The sequence below is a fragment of the Oncorhynchus gorbuscha genome, linkage group LG26 (assembly GCF_021184085.1).
Source record: "Oncorhynchus gorbuscha isolate QuinsamMale2020 ecotype Even-year linkage group LG26, OgorEven_v1.0, whole genome shotgun sequence".
Classification (NCBI taxonomy): Eukaryota; Metazoa; Chordata; class Actinopteri; order Salmoniformes; family Salmonidae; genus Oncorhynchus; species Oncorhynchus gorbuscha.
Window position 1 is genome coordinate 23,450,188 of NC_060198.1, and position 17,229 is coordinate 23,467,416.

The 17,229-nt window shown below is 43.6% G+C and overlaps 1 protein-coding gene across 1 annotated transcript in view; it reads left to right on the forward strand.

Annotated features, from left to right (window-relative positions):
* Nucleotides 1-231: 231 nt before the first annotated feature.
* The window catches only part of LOC124016157 (retinoic acid receptor alpha), a 203,371-nt gene continuing 186,373 nt past the window's right edge, over nucleotides 232-17,229 (forward strand). The window contains exon 1 of the mRNA XM_046331696.1: nucleotides 232-492. The gene's annotated coding sequence lies outside the window, so the exon portion shown is untranslated. The remainder of the gene's footprint in view (nucleotides 493-17,229) is intronic.

Sequence of the window (17,229 nt, forward strand, 5' to 3'; positions counted from 1 at the left end):
GGCTTCTTAGCAGGATGGAGTTGATGTACAGTACAGCTGATTCAAATAACCAGCTCATCATCAAGTTTAGATTATTTGAATAGCTGCGCGGTGCTAGGGCTAGGGCATAAACCAAAAAATGTGCACCCCAGGGGGGCCTCCAGGACCGATTTTTGCGAAGCCCTGCTGTAGATGACATAATTGACATGGTAGATATGAAACGTGGGAGTGGACTTCTCTAGGCTGGCCAGTGTTGGGTTTCCCGAAAATGCACGTGACCGCAATGGCTGCTGCTCTCTAAGCCTTGCATCCATTTGCGCGGCTCCGTGAACACCAGTTTCTTTGCAGAAAACTCGCAGAGCTCTTGTCAGACTCACACCGTCTGACGAAGCAGACCGTCCTATACCGGGCCACTCCTCGTCTAAGGACTTCGGAAAAGAAGCACAGGACAAAACATAAAAGGCTCGGTTCGGGACTTCCACCAACCAACACGTCGGTAGGAGGAGTCAACAGGTATTGACTGGCTATTTATTTAGGCTACTGACAATGCGGTTGATCGGACGTGTGACAGGTAGACGCCTCTACACCGACTAAAATCCGTCTGGTAGTCGGTTAGTTCGAGGGGAGAATTTAACGTGGTGTTTCAATCTGTGTCCTGTCACGACTCCGTTTTCCTGTTCTGTTGTGCAGAAATATCAAACCGAAGCTTTAGCCAGCCACATCCCGCCATTGTAAACTGTTAAAATGTAATTTGTTGCGAGCCTTGATAGTTTTATATAGGCTGCCGCTACAATGTAACAAGCTTTGTCCATAGATGGAATCGTTGCACAGTGTGTGCTTGTTCAGCCAACACCTGTCTACAAGGTTTTGTGCAATTTTGTTTCAACATTGAACGAATTAAAAGCCATTTTTGAATGTTTAGATGGCACATTTGATGGCCACTCGAAACAGTTCTCAAACAAATTCACTGTCAACGGCTGTCACGGGCTGACGTCCGATTTTTCTCGGGAGTCAGGTAAATGATGTCAGTTAAAAATAAAACAAGGACAGCCCCGACGTCCAGTCACAAATCTCTCACAGATTGATCAGATTTGAAATATTTCCGTGTTGGCCGTGATGTGAGACTGGTCCAACCTACTAGACATCAACCTACTCCATGGTCTGTGAGTTGTGCTGCTTTCGTAACAAAGTGGGAAATGGGAATTTACTACATTGTGAAGTGGTGAATACCAGTTGGATGCATTCATATGCATTGTACTCATTGATAAGAGCAGGTTGGCTAATGGCCAACAAACTGCGTATACCATAAACTAAAAGTACAGCTAGCAATCTTGCAAACTAATTATAGTGTTCAAATATCACATTACCAGATAGCTTTTTATGACTAATGTTTTGTTGCATTTAACTGCAGAAAGTGTTATCAAAGTCATTTCCTTAGTAGGTAACGTCAGAGCATGTGAGAGGAGTGAGCGCCCTGGATGATGAGTTTCTCACTAGTAATCACCAGTTGGAGGCTTTTCAAGTGGATTTTCCCCAGTCGTATGTGGTACATTTCCACTTCCCACTTTGTTACGAATGCAGCATAAAGGGTTTCTTTGTAGTCCTAAACGTGTATGCATATGCACAGCAGTGTTGTTGAATAATTCTCAGCGCAGCTCAAGCAATTTCTCCACCTGTCAGCACATTCAAATGAATAGAGGAAGTGGAGAGGTGCGCGTTCGGGCTGTGCGTCCACGGTGGATGGAGGTCTCGAGAGACGAGTATCTATGTAACAATGGGACGCTGGACTATCGCGTCTCTGCGTCTGTGGACTATGATTTATGCTTTAGGCTGCCTGATACAGCCTACTTATGTGTCGGGGTAGGTTTTTATCTGCCTTTCAATAAGCATGTCACGATGGGTTGACTTGATAGGTTGGCTAGACTATGGGACTTGGCAGTAGTGCACTCTCCTTTCGACCAAAAACACTGCATTTTACACTGCATGACACAACATTACGTTTGTATGTTAACTACTGAGTGTGTAAAAGAGCTGACTTTTTGTGTTCATTCAACACTCTTAAGGTACTGAAGGTACTTTTTGGGGTTCCTCATATTGCAACACCGGTGGAATCCTTAAAGGTGCATCAAGGAACCTTTTCCCTAAATAACCTTTTAAAACGGTTCCTCAAATAACTTTCAGGGGATCGATACCCTGAGCTGACAAGATAAAAAAAATCTACCGTCCTGCCCCTGAACAAGGCAGTTGACACACTGTTCCTAGGCCGTCATTGCAAATAAGCATTTGTTTGTTCTTAAATGACTTGCCTAGTTAAATAAAGGTTAAATGAAATAATACTAAATCTCACAGGCATGTAGAGACACATTGAACAACAGTGTTGTATGTGGTTTCTAGTTTGAGTAATGTGGCTGTTACAACTGACCTCACATTACTTTGCTGTTGTCTCCCCTGTCCTTCTCTCTGCAGCAAAAACTTTGCCATTCAACATTTGTTGGTCATTTACCCCCCTCATCAATTCCCAGAACATATTTCTGAATGCAAGGCATAGAGCTTTTCACTGATGCTGCATACTAAATATAAAAAAGGAAATGGACCCCCATTGCCACTCTCAATCCCATGGAGATGTCCTCAGGCTCTTCAGTGAGTAGCTCCTCTCCATCCAGGAAGAGTTGGACAGGGCTCTCATCCGCAAAGGGATTCCCATCTATTCTTATGGTAGGCGATGGGAGCTTTACACAAAAATGTGTCCGATTTTTAGGGTTACCCAAGTCATATTTCCAACAGTAAGTTAACTGAGTACACCTTACACAGTATGACTTCTAACTTTGCATTTACCTTTTTTAAATTGGAGGGTGTTTAGTGAGAAGACGGGATTTAGAATGAGTAGAACTAGAGCAGCTGCATACTGTCAAGGGTACATGACAAATGTCATGATGGATTATTGGGACCGAGGTCAGAGGGGCAGACTTAGTCAATTACGTAACTAGCGATTGTCTCGTTTATGCTGCTGCAAATGTGATGGAATAAACCACGTGAGAGGAAACTATCCAAGGCAGCACATGGTCTGGATAGGCACAATCTGGTGTAAAAAAAAGGTTATTAGTGTGTGAATTAATGTTGAGTAGGAAAATGTCATAATTCTTACATATTTCTTCCCCCGTGTGGTCTCTCAACGAGGAGTACTTCTGCATGAGCGTTGTGCACACATCCATGTATTTCTGGGTAGTGGAGAGAAGACCAACATACAAGATTACATTTAGACTAGCAATTCTGTTTGGTATACAAATGACATTGATTGATGGTGTTGGTTTATCAAGTAGAAGTTGAGTATGTGCCATCAGCTGCGGTGATTATGACAAGACGGTATGGAGGACAGAGACGGTATGGAGGACAGAGACGGTATGGAGGACAGAGACGGTATGGAGGACAGAGACGGTATGGAGGACAGAGACGGTATGGAGGACAGAGACGGTATGGAGGACAGAGACGGTATGGAGGACAGAGACGGTATGGAGGACAGAGACGGTATGGAGGACAGAGACGGGAGAAACCGAACACACGCTAATCACACTGCAACGACATCCTTAAGACTTTGTAGAGGCCAAAATGTTGGTAGATCCATAGTGAGCTTTAAACACAGTCTTGCTTTGGTCTGAATTTGAGAGGACAGAGCACGCCACCCCGATTCACCAACATGAAAGACGTAAATTAGAGACATAAACATCATGAGTATTCAATGTCAAATGATTCTGAATTGTTTTATTTTATTCTTCTTTTGTCAAGTTGAACATAACATACATTTGGGTCATCTCTCTCTCTCTCTCTGTGTGTGTCTCTTACCTGTTTGTGGAGGTTGACACATTTCTCTATCACACCTCCTGAACTCTCCACCACTTAACTGGACAGGGGCAGGATAAGACAGGCACTAAAGGGAGGAGGATGGAAAGAGCGAAAGTGTATCGTGGGTTTTAATCTTTTTTTGTCAAGTTTTACAACCCAGTATCCTGGGTTGCAAGTTTAACAACCTCGATTGTGTCGTCTATGTGTGTCTTACCTGTTGGGAGTGTCTCTATCAAAGCAGGCCACCCTGACATAACAGCCTGAAAGACACACTCCCGTTCAAACGTTTGGGGGTCACTTAGAAATGTCCTTGTTTTCGATCGTCCTTCAGCTCAGACCTCCACTGCCGTCTCAAAGCCTTGTAAGGCAGAGAACACAATACCAATTGAATTAAGGCATGGCCTTGTGATGCAATCCCTGCCAGTTAGGAACACTGTCCTGTGAGTGTTCCAGAGCTGGTGTGGCATCTGCAGCTCAGGGCCGTGTGTGGGTGGGTGGGTGGTATGGATATTTTTTTCAGACTAACACGTAGGCTACAAGTGCACATATTGATGTTCCCGTGTGCATGCATGTCTGTGAGTGTGTTTGTTGACAAGTGTATACATAGATTTCTGTCCTGTTTTGCCCCTGGTTGCTTTAAGGCCTGTGTGTTCAAAAGCTTTTGATCAGTTATTAATTAGGTTTTCGTTGCTTGGTTTCCATATAAAGCTTTTGTTTTGTTTGTTACAGAGTGCGCACATGCATTGCTGTCCTGAATATTATAAACTCGGTGATCCAAATTCAAGCCGCATAGCTTCTTGAAAACTGAGTGTGAATCATTTGAGGCTAATTTTAAAAGCAGCGGTGGGAGAGGTACCCAATTGTCATACTTGACTAAAAGTAAAGATACCTTTTTAATAGAAAATGACTCAAGTAAAAGTGAAAGTCAGCAGGTAAAATACTACTTAAGTAAGTCTGTGTTTAGTGAGTCCGTCAGATCAGATGCCATAGGGATGACCGGGGATTTACTCTTGATAAGTGAGTGAATCGGACAATTTTCCTGACCTGCTAAGCATTCAAAATGTAACAGGTACTTCTGTGTGTCACGGAAAATGTATGGAGTTGGAAAGTAAATTGTTTTCGTAAGGAATGCGTTGGAGTAAAGTGAAAGTTGTCAAAAAAATATAAAATCATATCACAAATACCCCAGAAAACTACTTAAGTAGTACTGTTTTAGTATTTTTACTTAAGTAGTTTACACCACTGTTTAAAAAGGCTTCTCAAAACACGTTGGCTCGACTAATGAGACCACGAAACGAATCAAAATGGCGAATTGTATCAATCATAAAAAAATTGTAGTACACACAGTATCTTGCAACGAGTAAAGAAATCTATGTATTAGCAAAGGAGAGGAAAGAACTAAGTTTTGTATTTGTTCCTACTCTGTGAGTATCCCCAGGTCCCCGTCCCCGTCAATGTAATCTTATTCATTATGATCTAAAGGGGCAACTGATCCTTGAACAGCACTCCTACTCTGTGACCCTTTGTGAATACTGGCCTGATTGATAGATAAAACATGAGGCACGCTTGTACTTGCACCGTTCTAAATGTGTCCCTGCCTGGCAGCAGAGAGCATCAGCAAGACGCTCTTCTCCTACTGTATGTGTGATGCTGACTGATGAGATGAGACCCAGGTGATGACAGGGACCCGTGTGTGCATGATGGGGAGGCATGTGTACTCGCAAGAAGACACTGTAGCGCGTGCACACCAACCATAGAATATTGTAGGCTACCGATACGTGTGCACATCTACTGTATGCAAAGAAACGTAACGTTGACTCCAAGCTGTACGTAATTGTTTTCCTCGCTAACTTGCTCAAATCCAACTTTACTTGTCACATGCGTCGAATACAACCAGTTTAGATCGTACTGTGAAATGCTTACTTACAAGCCATTTTAACCAACAGTGCAGTTTTGAGAAAATACCTAAAAAAGTAAAAGATAAGAATAACAAATCATTTAAAGAGCAGCTGTAAATAACAATAGCAGGGCTCTATACAGGGGGTACCGGTATAGAGTTAATGGGCGGGGCACCATTGTCGAAGTAATTGAGGTAATATGTACATGTATGTAGGGTTATTAAAGTGACTATGCATAGATAATAAAAGAGAGTAGCATTGCAAATAGTGTGGGTAGCGATTTGATTATATGTTCAGCAGTCTTATGGCTTAGAGGTAGAAGCTGTTTAGAAGCCTCTTGGACCTAGACTTGGCTCTCCGGTAATGCTTGCCGTGCGGTAAGCAGAGAGAACAGTCTATGACTAGGATGGCTGGAGTCTTGGCCTTCCTCTGACACCGCCTGGTATAGAAGTCCTGGATGGCAGGAAGCTTGGCCCCGGTGATGTACTGGGCCATATGCACTACCCTCTGTAGCGCCTTGGGGGCTTAGGCCGAACAGTTGCCATACCAGGCAGTGATGCAACCCATCAGGAGGCTAGTGAACAGGGAGTACAGGAGGGGACTGAGCAAGCACCCCTGAGGGGCCTCAGTGTGGCGGATGTGTTGTTACCTACCTTTACAACCTGGGGGCGGCCCGTCAGGATGTCCAGGATCCAGTTGCACAGGGAGGTGTTTAGTCCCAGGGTCCTTAGCTTAGTGATGACATTTGAGGGCACTATGGTGTTGAAAGCTGAGCTGTAGTCAATGAATAGCATTCTTAAATATGTGATCCTTTTGTCCAGGTCCAGGTGTGAAAGGGCAGTGTGGATCTGTTGGAGTGGTATGCAAATTAAATGGGTCTAGGGTTTCTGGGGTAATGGTATTGATGTGAGCCATGACCAGCCTTTCTAAGCATTTTATGGCTACATACATTTAGTGCTACGTGTAGTCATTTTAAGCAGGTTACCTTAGTGTTCTTGGGCACAGAGACTATGGTGGTTTGCTTTAAACATGTTGATATGTCAGACAGGGAGAGGTTGAAAATTTCAGTGTAGACACTTGCCAGTTGGTCTGCGCATGCTTTGAGTAAATGTCCTGGTAATCCCTCTGGCCCCACAGCTTTGTGAATGTTGACCTGTTTAAAGGTCTTGCTCACATCGGCAGAGAACAGCTGGTCCTCTCCTGCATGCTTCAGTATTGCTTGCCTCGAAGAAAGAATAAAAGGCATTTAGCTTGTCTGGTAGGCTCGCATTATTGGGAAGCTCGCGTCTGGGTTTCTCTTTGTAGTCAGTAATGGTTTGCAAGCCCTGCCACATCCGACGATCGTATGAGCCGGTGTAGTAGGATTCAATCTTAATCCTGTATTGACGCTTTGCTTGTTTGATGGTACGTCTGAGTGCATTGTGGGATTTCTTATAAGCGTTCGGGTTAGTTTCCCGCTCCTCGAAAGCGGCAGCTCTAGCCTTTAGCTCGATGCGGATGTTGCCTGTAATCCATGGCTTCTGGTTGTATGTAAGGTCAATGTGGGGACGTCATCGTCGATGCACTTATTGATAAAGCCGATGACTAAGATGGTATACTCCTCAACGCCATTGGATGAATCCCGGAACATATTCCAGTCTGTGTTAGCAAAACAGTCCTGTAGCGTAGCATTCGCGTCATATGACCACTTCCATATCGAGCTGTTATTTCCTGCTTTTAGTTTTTGATTGTAAGTAGGAATCAGGAGGATATAATTACGGTCAGATTTGCCAAATGAAGGGCGGGGGAGAGCTTTGTATGCATCTCTGTCTCTAGAGTAAAGGTGGTCTAGAGTTTCTTTTCCCCCCTCTGGTTTCACATGTGATATACTGTTAAAAAATGTGGTAAAACCGATTTAAGTTTGCCTGCATTAAAGTCCCCGGCCACTAGGAGCGCCTCTTCTGGATCAGCATTTTCTTTTTCCTTATGGCCTTAGAGTTGGCTGAGTGCAGTCTTAGTGCCACCATCGGTCTGTAGTGGTCAATAGATGGCTACGAATAATATAGATTGTGTGGTTTACAGCTTATCATAAGGTACTTTACATCAGGCGAGCAGTAGCTCAAGACTTCTTTAATATTAGACATCGCGCACCAGCTGTTATTGACAAATAGACACACATCCCCTCCCTCGTCTTACCATATGTTGCTTCTCTGTCTTAAATCAAAATATATTTTCTATTTGAGATTCTTCAAAGTAGCCGCCCTTTGCCTTCATGACCTCTTTGCACACTCTTGGAATTCTCTCAACCAGCTTCATCAGGTGACTACCTGGAATGCATTTCAATTAACAGTTGAAAAATGTATTTGAGACAATCAGGTGTTGTGACAAGGTAGGGATGTTATACACAAGATAGCCCTAGTTGGTAAAAGACCAAGTCCATATTATGGCAAGAACAGCTCAAATAAGCAAAGAGAAATGACAGTCCAACATTACTTTAAGACATGAAGGTCAGTCAATCTGGAACATTTCAAAAAGGTTGAAGGTTTCTTCAAGTGCAGTCGCAAAACCCATCAAGCTCTATGATGAGACTCGCTCTTATGAGGACCGTCACAGGAAAGGAAAACCCAGAGTTACCTCTGCTGCAGAGAATAAATTCATTAGTACCAGCCTCAGAAATTGCAGCCCAAATAAGTTCAAGTAATAGACACATCTCAACATCAGCTGTTCGGAGGAGACTGCGTGAATAAAGCCTTCATGGTTGAATTTCTGCAAAGAAACAACTACTAAAGGAAGGCTATAAGAAGAAGAGACTTGCTTGGGCCAAGAAACACGAGCAATGGACATTAGACCTGTGGAAATCTGTCCTTTTGAGATTTTTGGTTCTAACCGCCGTGTCTTCGTGAGACAGAGAGTAGGTGAACGGTTCTCCACATTTGTAGTTCCCATTGTGAAGCATGAGGTGTGATGGTGTGGGGGTGCTTTGCTGGTGACACTGTGATTTATTTAGAATTCAAGGCACACTCAGCCATGCTGGCTACCACAGCATTCTGCAGCGATACACCATCCCATCTGGTTTGCTCTTAGTGGGACTATCATTTGTTTTTCAACAGGACAATGACCCAACCCACCTCCAGGCTGTGGAAGCGCTATTTGACCAAGAAGGAGAGTGATGGAGTGCTGCCTCAGATAACCTAGCCTCCACAATCACCCGACTTTAACCTGATTGAAATGTTTTGGGATGAGTTGGACCGCAGAGTGAAGGAAAAGCAGCCAACAAGTGCTCACCATATGTGGGAACTCCTTCAAGACTGTTGAAACATAATTCCAGGTGAAACTGGTTGAGAGAATGCCAAGGGTGTTCAAAGCTGTCATCAAGGCTACTTTGGGGAATCTAAAAAAATGTGTTCAACACTTTGTTTTGGTTCCTATATGATTCTGTGTGTGTTATTTCATTGTTTTGATGTCTTCACTATTATTCTACAATGTAGAAAATAGTGGAAATAAATAAAAACCCTTGAATGAGTAGGTGTGTCCAAACTTTTGACTCGTACTGAATGTGTCATTTAACCTGGTAGAAAGCAAAGTGTCATTTGTTTTCAATTGTTACATTATTACCATTTTAACAACTCATTTATAATTGACTACCTGGTAAATAGCAGGCTGTTACCCCGTCGTTTGGACATTTCGTCTAGATTCTAGCCTTTTAGATGTTTTACTTATGGCTCCGGGGAGACTTGACACTTGGCCATTTCCATTCGTGACTGCTCTATTGTGGCGCTAGCCTTGTGTTCCCCAATTATGTAAACTGGATCGAAAGGGTCTCTTTTGAGCTTTTACACCTGCATTGTTTGCTGTTTGGGGTTTTAGGCTGGGTTTCTGTACAGCACTTTGAGATATCAGCTGATGTACAAAGGGCTATATAAATACATTTGATTTGATTTGAGTCTAGGGTCTCTTTTGAGTCTAGTCAGTTGGCCCAAGGCATTGGGGTTCAGTTTGTGTGGGAACACTCTGTCCGTCTCATTAACCATGTTTCCATCCAGCGAAGTAAAGTCACACCATACAAATTAAAATCACAACAGGTGTGATGGAAAACGGGTAGTTTCGGTAAAATGTTATAAACGCCGACAGATAATTTGTTCGTTTGATGGCGGGATCTTTTTGTGCCGGTAAAGTTAATTATGTGAGAAATGGTGTTGGAAAACGTCTTTATGCTCAAATGTTGATATAACAACCATCCTATCGACGTTTCCAACACATTGAGGGTCTTATTCTGGTGACAGGATGATTGATGCTTGACTGCCGTTTGATAAATAAAGAATATTCTTGCTCTTATCCATAATAATCTCATCAAGTAGCCTATCTGTGAACGATGGAAACACATTGTACTTTTAGAATTGTATTTTTAAGCAAAGAAGCACATTTCGTGTGCACTACGTCATCACGCACTGCATTTTTATCTGCAACAAATCCATTTGGTGGAAACACAACTGATGGGAAAATGCACATTTTCTTTATGCAGATTCTTGTATATTTGCTTGAAGATATGTCACCAATTGGGTGGAATCCTAACTAGTGATCGCTCATCTGCTCTACGTGGTCCAAATTTTTGTGAGGTTAACATATCCACTGCCCCTCATCCAGTCGCGTTTCGGTCTGCCATTGTCTGAATATCTGCCTTTCCATATGATAGAATGCGTCCTTTGCTTAGCTGTCTGACTGAATGATTATCTGTCTATTGCTGTAATGACGTTCGTCTGTTGAAGGAGAAGCGGACCAAAATGCAGCGTGGTGATTACTCATGTTCTTTAATGAAGAATCGACGATACATGAAATAACTAAATAAATACAAAACATCAAACGAAACGTGAAAACCTATACAGCCTGTCTGGTGAACAACTACACAGAGACAGGAACAATCACCCACAAAATACACAGTGAAACCCAGGCTACCTAAATATGGTTCCCAATCAGAGACAACGAGAATCACCTGACTCTGATTGAGAACCGCCTCAGGCAGCCAAGCCTATGCTAGACACACCCCTAATCAGCCACAATCCCAATGCCTACAAAAAAAAACAATACGACAACACAATAAACCCATGTCACACCCTGGCCTGAACAAATAATTAAAGAAAACACAAAATACTAAGACCAAGGCGTGACAATTGTCTGCTTATGTTTATCCATCTAGCCATTATTCTAGTTTGCTTGCATATATTTCTACCAGCCCTTTGTCTCTACTTTTTTATTTCCTCATCTGATCCCTTTGTTGATATTCTCTGTGTGTGTTTGTTTCTCTGTCTGTTAGCTTGTCTGTCCATTTACCCCGTTCACCTTTTTGCCTATTTACTTCTGTCAGTTGGCATCTTTTTGTCTTTTAAGCTTCTTGGTCAGTTAGCTTCTATGTCAGTCAGCATCTTTGCCTTTGAGCTTCTTTTGTCAGCCCATTGTGTCCATGTTTTGGGACCAGATGTAGGTGGAGACGTTTCCTGTCACTTGAGACTTCATCGCTTGACAACTGTTTTGGGAGCCAAACAACTCATGAGCCAATATCAACTTCATCATCAATTGTCTTCAGATTTTTTTGTTCCCGGCACATGCAAAAACTTGAGTAGTTGGCATCTTACTTGATTGTCTTCAAGTCCATATGGAAAAACAGAGGCATGAAAACGGTGGCAAAATCTAATATAAATTGTGATGACTTGCTGCAAATAAAAACAGGAAGTGAACAACAGGAAATATATGTGGGTGTTATGAACTAATGCCCATGGTCGATGCCAAAAAAACATAGGGCACACTTTGTTCCATAGCATTGGCGTGACTGTAGGTGACGAGCTGGACTCACAGTAACGTAGGTATCTACCTGTTCCTTTTTCAAATAACTTTACTTCTCCCAGTGTTTAGGATTTAACAAACCCAATTTGTAGAATGGACTTCACAAAAGAACCCCAACTCTATACTGTAGGTCTATTTGCACATTATACAACGGTTGGGTCTAATCCAGGCAAAATTGTCTCATTAGCTCATTGTTATGGATGTCATCCAAATAAATGTCACGAGAAAACAGCTTGAACAAATGCAGCTACTGTTGTTATTCTGTCTGCACTTGTTTGCCGTGACTGTAAATTTGCCCTAGTTGGCTAGCTAGCAAGCAAGGGATAAGAATGTTGCCAGCCTGTATGGCAGTGGAACATTTCGAACGAACAACCGGGTCGCATCCATAGATACAGAACAAAAAGACTGAACGACTGGGTTGCATCTATGGCAGCCAAACCAATAGAACGAACCACCAGCCGGCTTGGGTAGCAACCCTAGATTTGTTTCGGAACTATATCTGTGGAAGGATGAAATAGTATTAATACCTTCATCAAAAAACGTTTTTAAAGAAAATATGTCAATCATTATTTGAATATGTTGGTAACCCGTTGTATAAAAGTGATAGTACCCTCGAAGCCGGTGTTTGGAGGATGTATTGGCATGGTTTGCCAATACACCAGCTTTTCGGGCATGGTCACTTAATTGTGAAAACTATCAAACATCTATTGGACATTCTATCTTATGTGAGACGAGGTATTCATACCCCTAGACTTATTCCACATTTTGTGTTATCCAATTGGTGGTTGCAGTCTTGTCTCATCGATACAACTCCCGTACGGACTCGAGAGGGAGGCGAAGGTTGAGAGCCGTGCGACCCCGAAACATGACCCAACCAAGCCACACTGCTTCTTGACACAATGCCCGCTTAACCCGGAAGCCAGCCGCACCAATGTGTCTGTGGAAACACCGTACATCTGGCAACCGTGTCAGCGTGCATGCGCCTGGCCCACCACAGGAGTCGCTAGAGCGCGATGAGACAAGGACATCCCTGCTGGCCAAACCCTCCCCTAACCCTGACGATGCTGTGCCAATTGTGCGCCGCCCCATTGGTCTCCCGGTCGGCTGCGACAGAGCCTGGACTCGAACCAGGATCTCTAGTGGCACAGCTAGCTAGCACTGTGATGCAGTGATTTAGACAACTGCGTCACTCGAGAGGCCTTTTTCTCACCCATTTACACACAGTACTCTATAATGAAAGTGAACAAAATGTTTTTAGACAGTTTTGCAAATTTATTGAAAATGAAATGCAGAAATATCTAATTCACAGAAGTATTCACACCCCTGTGTCAATACTTTGTAGAAGCACCTTTGGCAGAAATTACAGCTGTGAGTCTTTCTGGGTAAGTCTAAAAGCTTTCCACACCTGGATTTTGCCAAATCTGACAATTATTCTTCAACCTCTGTCAAATTGGTTGATGATCATTGTCAGACCATTTTCAGGTCTTGCCATAGATTTTCAAGGAGATTTAAGTCAAAACTGTGACTCGCCTACTCAGGAACATTCATTGTCTTCTTGGTAAGCAACTCCAGTGGAGATTTGGCATTGTGTTTTAGTTCATTGTGCTGCTGAAAGGTAAATTCCTCTCCCAGTGTCTTTTGGAAAGCATACCCATAACATCATGCAGCCACCACTATGCTTGAACATTTTGAAGAGTGGTACTCAGTAATGTATTGGATTTGCTCCAAACATAACACTTTGTATTCAGGACAAAAAGCGAATTGCTTTGCCACATTTTTTGCAGTATTACTTTAGTGCCTTGATGCAAACATGATGTATGGTTTAGAATATTTATATTCTGTACAGGCTTACTTCGTTTCACTCTGTCAATTAGGCTAACATTTTGTGAAGTAACAATGTTGTTGTTCCATCCTCAGTTTTCTCCTGTCCCAGCCATTCAACTCTGTAACTGTTTTAAAGTCACCATTGGCCTCATGGTGAAATCCCTGAGTGGTTTCCATCCTCTCCGGCAACTGAGTTAGGAAGGACGCCTGTATCTTTGTAGTGACTGGGTGCATTGCTACACCATCCAAAGTGTAATGAAGAACTTCACCATGCTCAAAGGGATATTCAATATATGCTTTTTTAAAATATTTCTTTTTACTTTGACCCATCTACCTAGAAGGTGCCCTTCGTTGTGAGGCGTTGGAAAACCTCTCTGGTCTTTGTGGTTGAATCCGTGTTTAAAATTCACTGCTTGACTGGGGGACCTTACAGACAGTTGTATGTGTGGGGTACAGAGATGAGGTAGTCATTCCAAAATCATGTTAAAAACAATTATTGCACATATTGTGACTTGTTAAGCACATTTGTACTCCCGAACGTATTTAAGCATGCCATAACAAAGGGCTTGAATACCTATTGACCCCAGACATTTCAGCTCTTCATTTGTTATTAATTTGTAATCATGTCTAAAAACATAATTCCACTTTTAACATTATGGGGGTATTTTGAAATGAGGCTTTTACTACAATGTGTACAATGTCAAGGGGTGTCAATAGTTTCTGGAGGCACTGTCGCCCACACGACACTTTGGAGTACTCCACAGTGTTCCATACCGGCGGAGGTATTTGCAATTGAAGCCGTGCAGGCCTGGCTAAATTGCATGTGAAATAGAACAGCGTGTCCATTCTACACAGTCCATTACTATGGAACTAATGTCTCAGCCTGCTCACATACATGCGTACTAACGGGCAGGCGGAGCGGCGCAGGACAGGCTCCTGGGAGCTGCAGTGCGAGACAGATGGGCTGCAGTAAATTAAACAAGCCATCTCCTCCTCTCGCTCTCTTCGTCCTCCTCTCCGTGACGGAGTGGGGGGGCCGCTGGGAGAGTTCTCGTCATTATTTAACGGCGCTGTTAGTGGTGTCTTTTGTGCCTGCTGGCGGGCGTGTAATGTGTGTGTGTGTGTGTGTGTGTGTGTGTGTGTGTGTGTGTGTGTGTGTGTGTGTGTGTGCAGTAGATGTTTTGGTTTTAATGCATGTGTCCTTGGTGCTAGTGTGTTTGTACACCATTGTACTTAGTCAATGTGGCTTGAAGGAGACCGGAAAGTGTGTGTGTGGTGTAAATCTTTCCTCTTCAGGAATCACATTCTCACATTAATGGTGTTTATTTAGATTTTTTTTTAAATGTTACCCCTTTTTTTTCTCCCCAATTTCGTGGTATCTAATTGCTAGTTAGTCTTGTCTCATCGCTGCAACTCTCGTACGGACCCGGGCGAAGGTCGAGAGCCCTGCGTCCTCCCCGAAACACAACCCAGCCAAGCCGCACTGCTTCTTGACACAATGCCCACTTGTCAGAGGGAACACCGTACACCTGGCGACCGTGTCAGCGTGCAATGCGCCTGGCCCGCCACAGGAGTCTCTAGTGCGCGATGGGACAAGGACATCCCTGCTGGCCAAACCCTCCCCTAACCCGGACGGCGCTGGTCCAATTGTGCTTCGCCCCATGGGCCTCCCGGTCGCGGCCGGCTGCGCCAGAGCCTGGACTCGAACCCAGGATCTATAGTGGCACAGCTAGCACGTAGACCACTGCGCCACTCGGGGGGCCCTGCGTTAATGATATTGAGGTAGATCTGGGATACATGGAGTGTTATGAAGATTAAAATTAAAAAGCTTGCTCTAATTTACCGTACAATCACGTGTACACACACACACACACACACACGTTTTACTCATCGCCCCATCTACTCTTGGGACCAGTTTATCACGTTCGTTCCATGGTCTACAGCCGTATGTGCCGAGTTCAACTTTGATGGCATCGTTAATCTATGCGATCCCAATGCTGGATAAAGACACAGGGCCGTCCCAGATTAAAGTGGCACGGGGAGCGGAAAGGAGTGGTGAGATTAACAAGTCTATGAGAGGGATGGGCGAAGGAAGAGACTGAAGGTAACACACACGAAGAAAGACATTGAGAGACTTTCTCTCTCTATCTCTCGCTCGCTCGCTCTCTCTCATATTTAGTGGTGCTAAGGCCTGCTGTATCAAAGATCCATTCCCCCTGGACACTTTTCAATGCCTGCTGGAACACAGACAGCTGTGAGAAACCCACTACCATGATCCTATTCAGACGAGAGAGAGACAGAGAGGGAGGGGGGGCAAGCGTTTGTTTGTCTTATCTCAAATGATTTCTGATTTAAGATCTGAAGTATTGTTTTGTGTAGTGTGTGAATCAGCCTGACTAACCGGTGTCTGTATGTAGCCTCGCTACCATATACAGCCTCGCAACTGTTTTTCACTGTCTTTATGCTGTTGTTTTTTTTTCTTTACTTCCCTATTGTTCACCTAATACCTTTTTTTGCACTGTTGGTTAGAGCCTGTAAGTAAGCATTTCACTGTAAGGTCTACACCTGTTGTAGTCCACGCACATGACAAATACGCTTTGATTTGAATCTGTACTTTACTGGAGATCTTTACTGTTTTGAATGAGTTATTATTATTATAGTTTGTGTTGACGTGGGTGTTTGAGGGTACAGACTACAGTACGTGTGTGTAAGCACACCGGTGTGATTTACTTCTTTGTTTAACAATGTCCTCAAAGGTGTGTATGTACAGTACGACGAGTACATACAATGTGAGTAGGGTAGCCATCATCATTTTTAGGCTAAGTACAAAAGTTTACATTGTGTGTGTGTGTGTGCGTGGGTAGGTGTGCGCACGCCGCATACACATCTCTGTGTGTGTTTCTGAGGGTCGACTGCAGCCAGGAACATACCGAGGCCACTTTTTAAAGGGACAAATCTTCAGGGTGGCTTCTCAGTGCGCCTCGTCCTTCTCATCTCCGCCCCGTGTCTCTGAACGGGGACACGGTGTTGCGTTCAAAGGCTCCTCCACTTGTTCAACCTGGTCGTGAAAGCCTGGTTACTGCGTGTACATTTCCACCCTATAGCGACACCGGTGGCCTCAAACCTTCCAACGTGATTTACCTTTCGGGAATTATGGCGTACAGCGTTTCTAACTTCTAACCCACCGGGGACGGAGTTTTCCCCGCACAACACTTCAAAAAATAAAATAACTTTGTCGTTTTGAAAGGGATTCATTAAATGCTTTATAGGTGTCATTCCTTTCCTAGGCTCGTTCTTTTTGAAGGTCTTGTCATTATTGGAACGGTTATCCATTTCAGTCTCACTGCAGCAGGTTCGGTCTCTCTCACGTCTCATTCGTTTAGCTCGGAAGCCATGACACAATGTCGGAAAAATCGATGGCAGACTGTAAAATGATACACTGAAGAGATTCTTAATTCCATCACCACTGTTCCATTTAAAATCCTGGATGATAATAAGAAGTAATTTTTTTGGACTCGCCTCAACCCTTCACTCTAACCATGTGTTCCTATCCTCTTAATTAGATGCCATTTCTGCCGTCAAATCAACCAGTCTGTAATATTCATCCTTTTTGCCGAGTCACCCGTCGTGATCTACCTCCCTTCCCCTTTAAGCACCCACCTTCAGACAGGTCGCAGCGAGAGGAGAGTCTTAACCACACTCGTAAAGTGCTGCTTTATTGTTGTGATTGGCAGGTGTTTAAATGACTTGATGTGATCCAGACCTGAGTACTTAAAGTGAGCGTTGCCTGCGGGACACAGTTTTTCCACACAGCCATCCCAGGGCTCATCCGTCACTCATTAGCGCCTGGCATACAGTACTACTGTGTGTA